The sequence below is a fragment of the Bufo gargarizans genome, chromosome 2, assembly GCF_014858855.1.
Source record: "Bufo gargarizans isolate SCDJY-AF-19 chromosome 2, ASM1485885v1, whole genome shotgun sequence".
In the NCBI taxonomy this organism is placed as follows: domain Eukaryota; kingdom Metazoa; phylum Chordata; class Amphibia; order Anura; family Bufonidae; genus Bufo; species Bufo gargarizans.
The window spans coordinates 501,875,642-501,887,764 of NC_058081.1; the positions used below are offsets into that span (position 1 = coordinate 501,875,642).

Consider the following 12,123-nt stretch of genomic DNA (forward strand, 5'->3'; position numbering starts at 1 on the left):
CCTCTGGTGGTCCCTTTTGCTTGGATCGACCACCAGAGGACACAGGTAGCTCAGTAAAGTACCACAAAACACCACTACACTACACTACACCCCCCCTGTCACTTATTAACCCCTTATGAACCCCTGATCACCCCATATAGACTCCCTGATCACCCCCGTCAATTGATCACCCCCCTGTCATTGATCACCCCCTGTAAGGCTCCATTCAGACGTCCGTATGATTTTTACGGATCCACGGATACATGGATCGGATCCACAAAACACATATGGACGTCTGAATGGAGCCTTACAGGGGGGTGATCAATTTCAGGGGGGTGATCACCCATATAGACTCCCTGATCACCCCCCTGTCATTGATCACCCCCCTGTCATTGATCCCCCCTTGTAAGGCTCCATTCAGACGTCCGTATGATTTTTACGGATCCACGGATACATGGATCGGATCCGCAAAACACATACGGACGTCTGAATGGAGCCTTACAGGGGGGTGATCAATGACAGGGGGGTGATCACCCCATATAGACTCCCTGATCACCCCCCTGTCATTGATCACCCCCCTGTAAGGCTCCATTCAGACATGTTTTTGGCCCAAGTTAGCGGAAATTATTATTATTTCTTTTTCTTACAAAGTCTCATATTCCACTAACTTGTGTCAAAAAATAAAATCTCATATGAACTCACCATACCCCTCACGGAATCCAAATGCGTAACATTTTTTAGACATTTATATTCCAGGCTTCTTCTCGCGCTTTAGGGCCCCTAAAATGCCAGGGCAGTATAAATACCCCACATGTGACCACATTTTGGAAAGAAGACACCCCAAGGTATTCCGTGAGGGGCATATTGAGTCCATGAAAGATTTAAATTTTTGTCCCAAGTTAGCGGAAAAGGAGACTTTGTGAGAAAAAAAAAATCAATTTCCGCTAACTTGTGCCCAAAAAAAATAATTCTATGAACTCGCCATGCCCCTCATTGAATACCTTGGGGTGTCTTCTTTCCAAAATGGGGTCACATGTGGGGTATTTATACTTCCCTGGCTTTTTAGGGGCCCAAAAGCGTGAGAAGAAGTCTGGGATCCAAATGTCTAAAAATGCCCTCCTAAAAGGAATTTGGGCCGCTTTGCGCATCTAGGCTGCAAAAAAGTATCACACATGTGGTATCGCCGTACTCAGGAGAAGTTGGGGAATGTGTTTTGGGGTGTCATTTTACATATACCCATGCTGGGTGAGAGAAATATCTTGGTCAAGTGCCAACTTTGTATAAAAAAATGGGAAAAGTTGTGTTTTGCCAAGATATTTCTCTCACCCAGCATGGGTATATGTAAAATGACACCCCAAAACACATTCCCCAACTTCTCCTGAGTACGGCGATACCAAATGTGTGACACTTTTTTGCCGCCTAGGTGGGCAAAGGGGCCCACATTCCAAAGAGCACCTTTAGGATTTCACAGGTCATTTTTTACACATTTTGATTGCAAACTACTTCTCACGCATATGGGCCCCTAGAATGCCAGGGCAGTATAACTACCCCACAAGTGACCCCATTTTGGAAAGAAGACACCCCAAGGTATTCCGTGAGGGGCATGGCAAGTTCCTAGAATTTTTTATTTTTTGTCACAAGTTAGCGGAAAATGATGATTTTTTATATATTTTTTTTCCTTACAAAGTCTCATATTCCACTAACTTGCGACAAAAAATAAAAAATTCTAGGAACTCGCCATGCCCCTCACGGAATACCTTGGGGTGTCTTCTTTCCAAAATGGGGTCACTTGTGGGGTAGTTATACTGCCCTGGCATTTTAGAGGCCCATATGCGTGAGAAGTAGTTTGCAATCAAAATGTGTAAAAAATGGCTGGGGAAATCCGAAAGGTGCTCTTTGGAATGTGTGCCCCTTTGCCCACCTTGGCTGCAAAAAAGCGTCACACATGTGGTATCGCCGTACTCAGGAGAAGTTGGGGAATGTGTTTTGTGGTGTCATTTTACATATACCCATGCTGGGTGAGATAAATATCTTGGTCAAATGCCAACTTTGTATAAAAAAATGGGAAATGTTGTCTTTTGCCAAGATATTTCTGCAAAATTTTACAAATGAAAGTGAAAAACTTCATTTTTTTGCAAAAAAAAATTGTTAAATTTCGATTAATAACAAAAAAAGTAAAAATGTCAGCAGCAATGAAATACCACCAAATGAAAGCTCTATTAGTGAGAAGAAAAGGAGGTAAAATTCATTTGGGTGGTAAGTTGCATGACCGAGCAATAAACGGTGAAAGTATTGTAGTGCAGAAGTGTAAAAAGTGGCCTGGTCATTAAGGGTGTTTCAGCTAGGGGGGTTGAAGTGGTTAAAGATGACGTTTCATCTGGTAAAAAATTCAGAGCTAAGTATCATGATATGTACAGCGGTGCCCAGGGATATCACTGCACTTACTATTATCCCTGGGCGCAGCTCCATTCTCCCGCTACGTCCTCCGGTATCTTCGGGGACTTGGTTATACTGGGCGGAGACTGCCCTTGTTCTCCTGGGCGTCTTCTTCTCCCAGGCTGTGAGCTCTGCACTGCGATTGGCCTTAGCTACAGCCTGGAAGAAGGAGACGCCCAGGAGAACAAGGGCAGTCTCCGCCCAGTATAACCAAGTCCCCGAAGATACCGGAGGACATAGTGGGAGAATGGAGCGGCGCCCAGGGATAATAGTAAGTGCAGTGAGATCCTTGGGCGCCGCTGTACATATTATACTTAGTTCAGAATTTTTTGCCAGATGAAAGTTCCTCCTTAAATATTTACTTTCATTGGTGGTGCAGTGCGCCCACCTCTCTCTCCTCATTGGTGGCAGCGGCACAGGGGGGAGGGAGAGACTGCTTCATTCTCCCCTGTGCTGCTGAGGAGAACACGGAGCGCGCCGAGAGCAGAGCGCTTATTGTTCTCTGATACTCTGAAGAAGAAACAAAATGGACACCATCCCATTAGCATTAATGGTGGAAACGTGGAGATAGTTCAAAGTTTCAGATTCTTGGGAGTTCATATTAGTCAGGACCTGTCATGGATAAAAAACACTACAGAAATTACCAAAAAAGGCCTTCAGAGGCTTTATTTTCTGAGGAGTCTGAAGAAAGCACAAGTCCCAAAACAGCTGCTAGTCAATTTTTACAGGTGCAGCATAGAATCTGTTACCACATACTGCATTACAGTGTGGTACTCCGGCTGCTCTTCTGAGGACAAGAAGACCCTCAAGCGCATCATCAGAATGGCTGGCAGAATCACTGGTACTCAGTTACCATCACTGGATGACATCTTCACTGCTCGCTGCAGCAACAGGGCAAAAATTATCTGCGGGGATCCAACTCACCCCGGCCACAGCCTTTTCATTCTCCTACCCTCTGGTAGGCGTCTTAGAGCCCTACATGCCCGCACCACTAGGCTGAAGAACAGCTTTTACCCCAAAACAATCAGTCTCCTAAATGCTCGGAGATTATTGCCCCTTCCTAGGATAGAAACTACCACAGACTGAAAGTGACTGCTGCATTCATGACCCCATGATGATCTCTTGTCTGCAGTGGTGTCTGAATCAGTGTGTATATATACTCATGAGCACTTCCTACTTTGCTCTTGCTATATATATGCTGTGAACTGTGAATAGTAATGCCTTCTAGTGCAATGTTTTTTTTTTTTCTAGTGTAATGCTTTAGTTTAAATGTCAGTTCTTGTTCCTCTGTCCATGGCATTTAGGATTGCTCCAAACAACATTTCATTGTATTGTACATTGTATTACATTGTATTGTACAGTGACAATAAAGGCATCTTATCTTACTAGACTGCGCAATAGCGAAGCCCAGTGGCGTTGCAAGGGGGGTGCGGGGCGCACCGGGTGACACCAGTAGGGCCGGCATTTACGAATCATAGTCATTTGTATTGCCGACCTCAGGAGAGATGTGTCTGGGATTCGAACCCACGACCTCTTCCTGTGTCCCGCCCTGTATGTCCACATGGAGTCAGTCAGTGCTGTGTTTCAGAAAAGTTTCAGCTGGGATTCAAACCCACAACCTGTCATGTGTATAGATGTAGCAGAGCTGGGTGTGTTTGGACAGCTGTCATGTGTATAGATGCAGCTATCATATATAGAGATATAGCAGAGCTGAGTGTGCTGGGACAGCTGTCATATAGAGATATAGCAGTGCTGGGTGCATTAGGGCAGCAGTCATGTGTATAGATGTACACTTGAAGTCTCATATTTTTTCTATCAGCGTCAATGCATCTCTTATGGCCGTGTGGTTAGGTGCTTTGCCTCTGATACAGAAGCTCGTGGGTTCGAATCCCAGCAGAAACTTTTCTGAATACAAGCACTGACTCCATATATGGACATACAGGGCGGGACACAGAAGAGGCTGCATCGCTGACATGGAGTATAAGTGTTTTTTTTTTTTTTTTAATACCCGACTGTTACTGCCATGGGGGGAGCGGGAGGCACTTGATACTGGCACATGGGGGGAGGGGGGTTGGCACCTGATACTGGCACATGGGGGGGGAAGGAGAGAGGCACCTGATACTGGCACATGGGGGGAGGGGGGTTGGCACTATGATATTGGCACATGGGGGGAGGAGAGAGGCACCTGATACTGGCAGATGGGGGGGTTGGCACTATGATACTGGCACATGGGGGGGAGGAGAGAGGCACTTGATACTGGAACTTTTTTTGGGGGGCAGATGGCACTATGATACTGGGACATGGGGGGGAGAGGCACTTGATACTGGCACTTTTTTTTGGGGGGGGGGGCAGATGGCACTATGATACTGGGACATGGGGGGAGGAGAGAGGCACTTGAAACTGGCACATCGGGGGGGGGGGGTGGCACTATGATACTGGGACATGTGTGGGGGAGGAGAGAGGCACTTGATACGGGCACATGATGGGGGGGCATCTATGGGGACACTTACTGGCACATTATTGGGGGGCATTATGGGGGACACTAGGCCAGCAGCCTATCAGAGGCCGGACACTGAGAGCATCTACTGGGGCACTATATATGGGGCATTTTATACTGGTACATTATGGGGGGCACTAGCAGGAAGGGGGGAGAGGAGCACTATGGGGAAATTTACTGGGGGCCCTATATAGGGGTATTTTATACTGGGACATTATGGAGGCACTATGGGGACATTAGCTCAACTGGGGGCATTACAAAGGGGTATTTTTTGCATTGTCACATTATAAGGAGAATTATTTCTACTGGGGGGGGGGGGCATTATGGTGGGCTTTATTACTCCCCCATGGTATGACCCCCTAGTGGCAGCACCAGCCTCTCCCTGCTCTGCTATCCCTCTGCCCCTTCTCCAAATCCTTATTATGAAATCTTTCTCATTAGGATAAAACACATCAGCTCCGCCGAGCCCCCGGCCAAAGTGTGGTAGTGGCGTCCGAGATCCCCAAGGGCCAAGTAACTGTAAGTTTTCATGTGAAATATATACAGTATACCGCTACACTGTGCCACACAATATACAGTAGACCTATACACTGTGCCGCACAATATACAGTATACCGCTACACTGTGCCGCACAATATACAGTATACCTCTACACTGTGCCGCACAATATACAGTATACCTCTACACTGTACCACACAATATACAGTATACCTCTACACTGTGCCACACAATATACAGTATACCTCTACACTGTGCCACACAATATACAGTATACCGCTACACTGTGCCGCACAATATACAGTATACCTCTACACTGTGCCGCACAATATACAGTATACCTCTACACTGTGCCACACAATATACAGTATACCTCTACACTGTGCCACACAATATACAGTATACCTCTACACTGTGCCGCACAATATACTGTATATTGTGTGGCACAGTGTAGAGGTATACTGTGCCACACAATATACAGTATACCGCTACACTGTGCCGCACAATATACAGTATACCTATACACTGTGCCGCACAATATACAGTATACCGCTACACTGTGCCACACAATATACAGTATATCTCTACACTGTGCCGCACAATATACAGTATACCTCTACACTGTGCCCCACAATATACAGTATACCTCTACAATGTACCACACAATATACAGTATACCTCTACACTGTGCCACACAATATACAGTATACCTCTACACTGTGCCACACAATATACAGTATACCTCTACACTGTGCCACACAATATACAATATACCGCTACACTGTGCCCCACAATATACAATATACCGCTACACTGTGCCCCACAATATACAGTATACCGCTACACTGTGCCCCACAATATACAGTATACCTCTACACTGTACCACACAATATACCTCTACACTGTGCCCCACAATATACAGTATACCTCTATACTGTGCCACACAATATACAGTATACCGCTACACTGTGCCCCACAATATACAGTATACCTCTACACTGTGCCACACAATATACAGTATACCTCTACACTGTGCCACACAATTTACAGTATACCGCTACACTGTGCCACACAATATACAGTATACCTATACACTGTGCCGCACAATATACAGTATACCGCTACACTGTGCCCCACAATATACAGTATACCGCTACACTGTGCCGCACAATATACAGTATACCTCTATACTGTGCGGCACAATATACAGTATACCTCTACACTGTGCCCCACAATATACAGTATACCTCTACACTGTGCCACACAATATACAGTATACCTCTACACTGTGCCACACAATATACAATATACCGCTACACTGTGCCCCACAATATACAGTATACCTCTACACTGTACCACACAATATACAGTATACCTCTACACTGTGCCCCACAATATACAGTATACCGCTACACTGTGCCACACAATATACAGTATACCGCTACACTGTGCCACACAATATACAGTATACCTATACACTGTGCCGCACAATATACAGTATACCTCTATACTGTGCCCCACAATATACAGTATACCTCTATACTGTGCCACACAATATACAGTATACCTCTACACTGTGCCCCACAATATACAGTATACCTCTACACTGTGCCCCACAATATACAGTATACCTCTACACTGTGCCACACAATATACAGTATACCGCTACACTGTGCCACACAATATACAGTATACCTCTACACTGTGCCACACAATATACAGTATACCGCTACACTATGTAGTCTGTTCTATAAGCACCATTGTTTTGTGGCGGCGGACAGAAAATAATCTGGAAGTGGCCCTCCCGAGACCAGGCTCTGACTGCTAGGGGGGGGGTCTGCTGAGCTAACGGATGCCCCCTATGGCAGTAGCACCACCATAGCCCCCATATATGGCTAAAAAATGGGGTGACACCATTTTGTACCGCACCGGGTGACACCAGCCCTAGCAACTCCACTGGTGAAGCCTAGTATCGGAAAAAGGCAAATCCTGGTATCAAGGTCATTACCAGGAAATAGTATCGTTTGGGGATCGAAAATTCAATACCCGAAACAACCCTTTTATCCAGTGACCACCTAATGTACCTCCAGCCACATAATCAAGTTCTTTTCTGTCAGGTGAATGCATAATTTTTGGGGCCTGTACTCCCGTGGCCTAAAATAAAAATTTCCTAGGCTCCAGCAGGGCACATTTTTGAGAGTTTCCTTTTAGGACGCATAAAATGGTCCCTGATTAAAATACAGATTTTTTGTGGGAATATTTGCCAATGATCCCCCTCTGGTATGTCACTGTCCATGTTGTGGGACTATTTGTGCACTTCTACTAAGTATTTGGTGGCTGCAAATATGACCTGAAGGTTTTATTAGGTTCGCCTGCCATTAAAGTCAAAGGGGCACGCTGCGAAAACATGGTTCGCGAACGCACATTCGCGAACTGTCTTGGGTCATCACTACTGTTAACTCCATGGATGCCATGGGTGGCTACTGACCGCTGCATTTAAGGGGTTAAATGGCTGGGATCAGAGCCAGCACTAATGTTACCATTGCAGCAGTGTCGAGCTGTATGTTACAGCTGACACTCGCTGCTGATGGCGGCAGCACTGTCCCGGAGCCACCACCATCACATACAATACCAGGGGGATCGCTACAAAGGGCTGCAGGGATGAGTCGGGGGCCGAACTGGTGAACGGAGGGCATCAGGGGCACATCTGGCATCGGGGACACAAAGGGGACCATGCCTGATTTCAGGTTCTGAGCTCCAAGTTGGAGATCAGAGGTTGAAACAGGCATTTTTACACTGCCGTGCTCCGATTGGTTAGTCTGCGCAGCAAGGGACCACTCAGATTGGTTCCTTGCCAGCTTCTCCCGTGTCTCTGCTCTTTATAGTGTCAAAGCCCCAGTTAACAGTTTGGATGTAACTGTACGCCTGATTACGTTAAATTACAGGTAATCTGGATGCACAGTTACATCCAAATGCGGGAAGGGGTTAAAAAGAAAAAATTGTTTTGACAGTGGGACAAAAAGAAAAAGCAACCTAAGGCCTTGAACCCTTGCTTTTTACTTGGATGCCACATAGGCTGTCAAGAAGCTGGCCATAGCATAGTGTTATTCAATGTATTGTGTCCCTTTGTGTCACAGCGCCATCTATTGGATTCATAGTCTTATGCCATTCACTCTGCACACTAGCATCATTTTCCTCACAGCGCCATCTATTGGATTCATAGTCTGATGCCAGTCACTCTGCACAACTAGCATCATTTCCTCTCAGCGCCATCTATTGGATTCATAGTCTTATGCCAGTCACTCTGCACACTAGCATCATTTTCCTCTCAGCGCCATCTATTGGATTCATAGTCTGATGCCAGTCACTCTGCACACTAGCATCATTTACCTCTCAGCGCCATCTATTGGATTCATAGTCTGATGCCAGTCACTCTGCACACTAGCATCATTTTCCTCTCAGCGCCATCTATTGGAATTCTAAACGCGTTCTGATCTGTAGCGGTGTGTGACCTATTAGAATTGTATAGAAGCAGAGCGCCCTCCTTTGGACAGTCACTGTCTGTTCAGTCTCATTTCGCATATTAACCCAGGCCCACTACTGCTCAGTTGTATGAATCTGAATTTTGGACAATATTAAAATTAAAATGTTATATGACAAGTGGCATTTTTCATTCTGATTTGAATTCTGGCAGTGAAAATGTCTACAAGAGATGAAACTGAAATCTCAGATTAACTTTTTTAAGTTGTATTTTAGGTTTTTCATTTGATTTATAATTTTGATTGGAAAATAGCACTATGGGGACATGATAATTCATTGACAAAGTTGAAATTTAAAAAGCCAAAAGGCTATTTAATTTTACATTTATTTTTGCCACATATTACCCACACTGGAGTTGGTAATGAAAATTCAAAGGGAAGAAATGCATTTTACTTTTCATTTTGGCAGACATTTTTCAGACATGGGTTGAAAATGAAATGTCAAACTGGGATTTGAATTAAAATTTCATGTTTTTCGTTATCATTTTATTTTTGGCAGGTTTCACCTCCCACCATAGATATCTTTATAGAACCGCTCCATACAAATAATGCAGCATGAAGGGGCTCGGTGAAGGCGGCAGTGAAGGTGTGTAAGTGTCTGATGGGGTCACACAGCTCATAAAAGGACAGCTGCCCAGCCTCATAGTCCAGACATATCCTGACTCTATCACTGGAGATCTCGTCAGGTAACTGGATATATTTACCGTCATGTCTCACTGAATACTGATTATCACACCTCCTCAAACACCAGGACTTGTTATTATCTCCAATGTATGACTGACGCCCCCTCCTGTCTATACTGGGATAACACATCCCCACCCTCCAATCCACTGATCCACTAATCTCCACATCCCAGTAATGTCGCCCTGAGGTAAATCTCCTGCTGCTCATCACCTGATATTCTGGAATCTCTCTGCTCTTTCTGGACGATTCTGATTATTTTGTGTCCAGGTTGCAGTTTTTAGGTCGTCTGATATAATAATGTTATTAGCAGCTGTGTTTACATCCAGTAATATGTCTCCAGGACCCTCCACATAGATCCCTCTCCTTATATCTGTTATTATGTCACATAATGTGTGTAATGTGTCTGAGACCACAGCCACATCCAGATCATCTACATCATGGAGACATCTATTTATGTCTTCATCACCTCCCTCCTCCTCAGGATCACACAAGTCACCTGTATCTGGTTCCTGTAAGACAGTCAGTGGATCAGTCATGTTACACAGCTCCTCAATGTGTCTCATCCTCCCGGACAGCTCGTCCTTCTTTATTTCCAGCTTCTGGATCAGAGAAGAGAATGAGAGTGATTCTTCCATTTCCTGCCTGGAGATCTCACTCAGGACCCTCTTCTCCAGGTTGTCCAGTCGTCTCCTGATGTCTGTAAACATTGCAGTGACTCTCTCTGCTTCTCCAGATGCTTTTTCTTGAGCTTTTCTCCTGCGTTCCTCCAGGTTCTGGACTCTTTTCTCGGTCTCCTCTCTCTTTCTGGTCAGTTTCTGGAGAATATTTCTCAGTTTCCCTTTCCTCTTCTCAGACGCCTCATCCAGCACCATTACCTGGTGTCCCTTATGTTCTCCAGCCAAACTGCAGGACACACAGATACAAACATAGTCCTCGGTGCAGTAATATTCCAGGATCTTCTTATGGACAGAACATTTCCTCTTCTCCAGGGAAGTGCCTGGGGTCAGATAAGACGTGTTCTGATGACTTGCTGTGAACTCTCAGGTGTTTCTCACACAGAGAAGCCTCACAGTGTAGACAGGATTTAACAGCAGGTACAGGAGAGTCCACACAGTAAGTGCAGCAGATCCCGGTTTCCGTCTCTTTATGTTGAGTAACCAATAAATTCTCCATAATGTTACACAGAGCTAAGTTCCTCATCAGTGCAGGCCGCTCCTGAAACTCTTCTCTGCATTCAGGACAGGTATAAACCCCAGACTCGTCCTGTGTATCCAGTACACGATCAATACAGACCCGGCAGAAGTTGTGTCCACATCTCAGCATTACAGGATCTGTATAGGTCTGCAGACAGATGGAGCAGTCCAGCTCAGCTCTCAGATCAGCAGACGCCATGGCTGACAGAGGACGACAGAAACGAAACTGCAGTTCTCTGAGGTTCAAAATCCAGAGGGCGGGTTTACACATGTGTGCACATAGGGTGCGGCTGACAGAGGAAGACAGAAACGAAACTGCAGTTCTCCACAGGGCGGGTTTATACTTGTGTACACAGGATGGGGCTGAACAGCACAAGATCAGTCACTAATAAAGGGGCTGTCATGTATCCATAAACATACCGGACGCCGTCACACTGTAAGGGACACGCTCCCACATGTATCCATAAACATACCTGACACAGTCACACTGTAAGGGGCACGCTCCCAAATGTATCCATAAACATACCTGACACAGTCACACTGTAAGGGGCACGCTCCCACATGTATCCATGAACATACATGACACAGTCACACTGTAAGGGGCACGCTCCCACATGTATCCATAAACATACCTGAAATCACAACACTATAAGGGGCACGCTCCCACATGTATCCATAAACATACCGGACGCCGTCACACTGTAAGGAGCACGCTCCCACATGTATCCATAAACATACCTGACACAGTCACACTGTAAGGGGCACGCTCCCACATGTATCCATAAACATACCTGACACAGTCACACTGTAAGGGGCACGCTCCCACATGTATCCATTAACATACCTGACACAGTCACACTGTAAGGGGCACGCTCCCACATGTATCCATAAACATACCTGAAATCACAACACTATAAGGGGCACGCTCCCACATGTATCCATAAACATACCGGACAGCATCACACTGTAAGGGGCACGCTCCCACATGTATCCATAAACATACCTGAAATCACAACACTATAAGGGGCACGCTCCCACATGTATCCATAAACATACCTGACACAGTCACACTGTAAGGGGCACGCTCCCAAATGTATCCATAAACATACCGGACACTGTCACACTATAAGGGGCATGCTCCCACATGTATCCATAAACATACCGGACACCGTCACACTGTAAGGGGCACGCTCCCACATGTATCCATAAACATACCTGACACAGTCACACTGTAAGGGGCACGCTCCCACATGTATCCATGAACATACCTGACACAGTCACACTGTAAGGGGCACGC

The 12,123-nt window shown here is 45.6% G+C and overlaps 1 pseudogene; it reads right to left on the reverse strand.

Annotated features, from left to right (window-relative positions):
• Positions 1-9,718: 9,718 nt before the first annotated feature.
• Positions 9,719-11,327, reverse strand: LOC122928428 (annotated as a pseudogene).
• Positions 11,328-12,123: the final 796 nt, after the last annotated feature.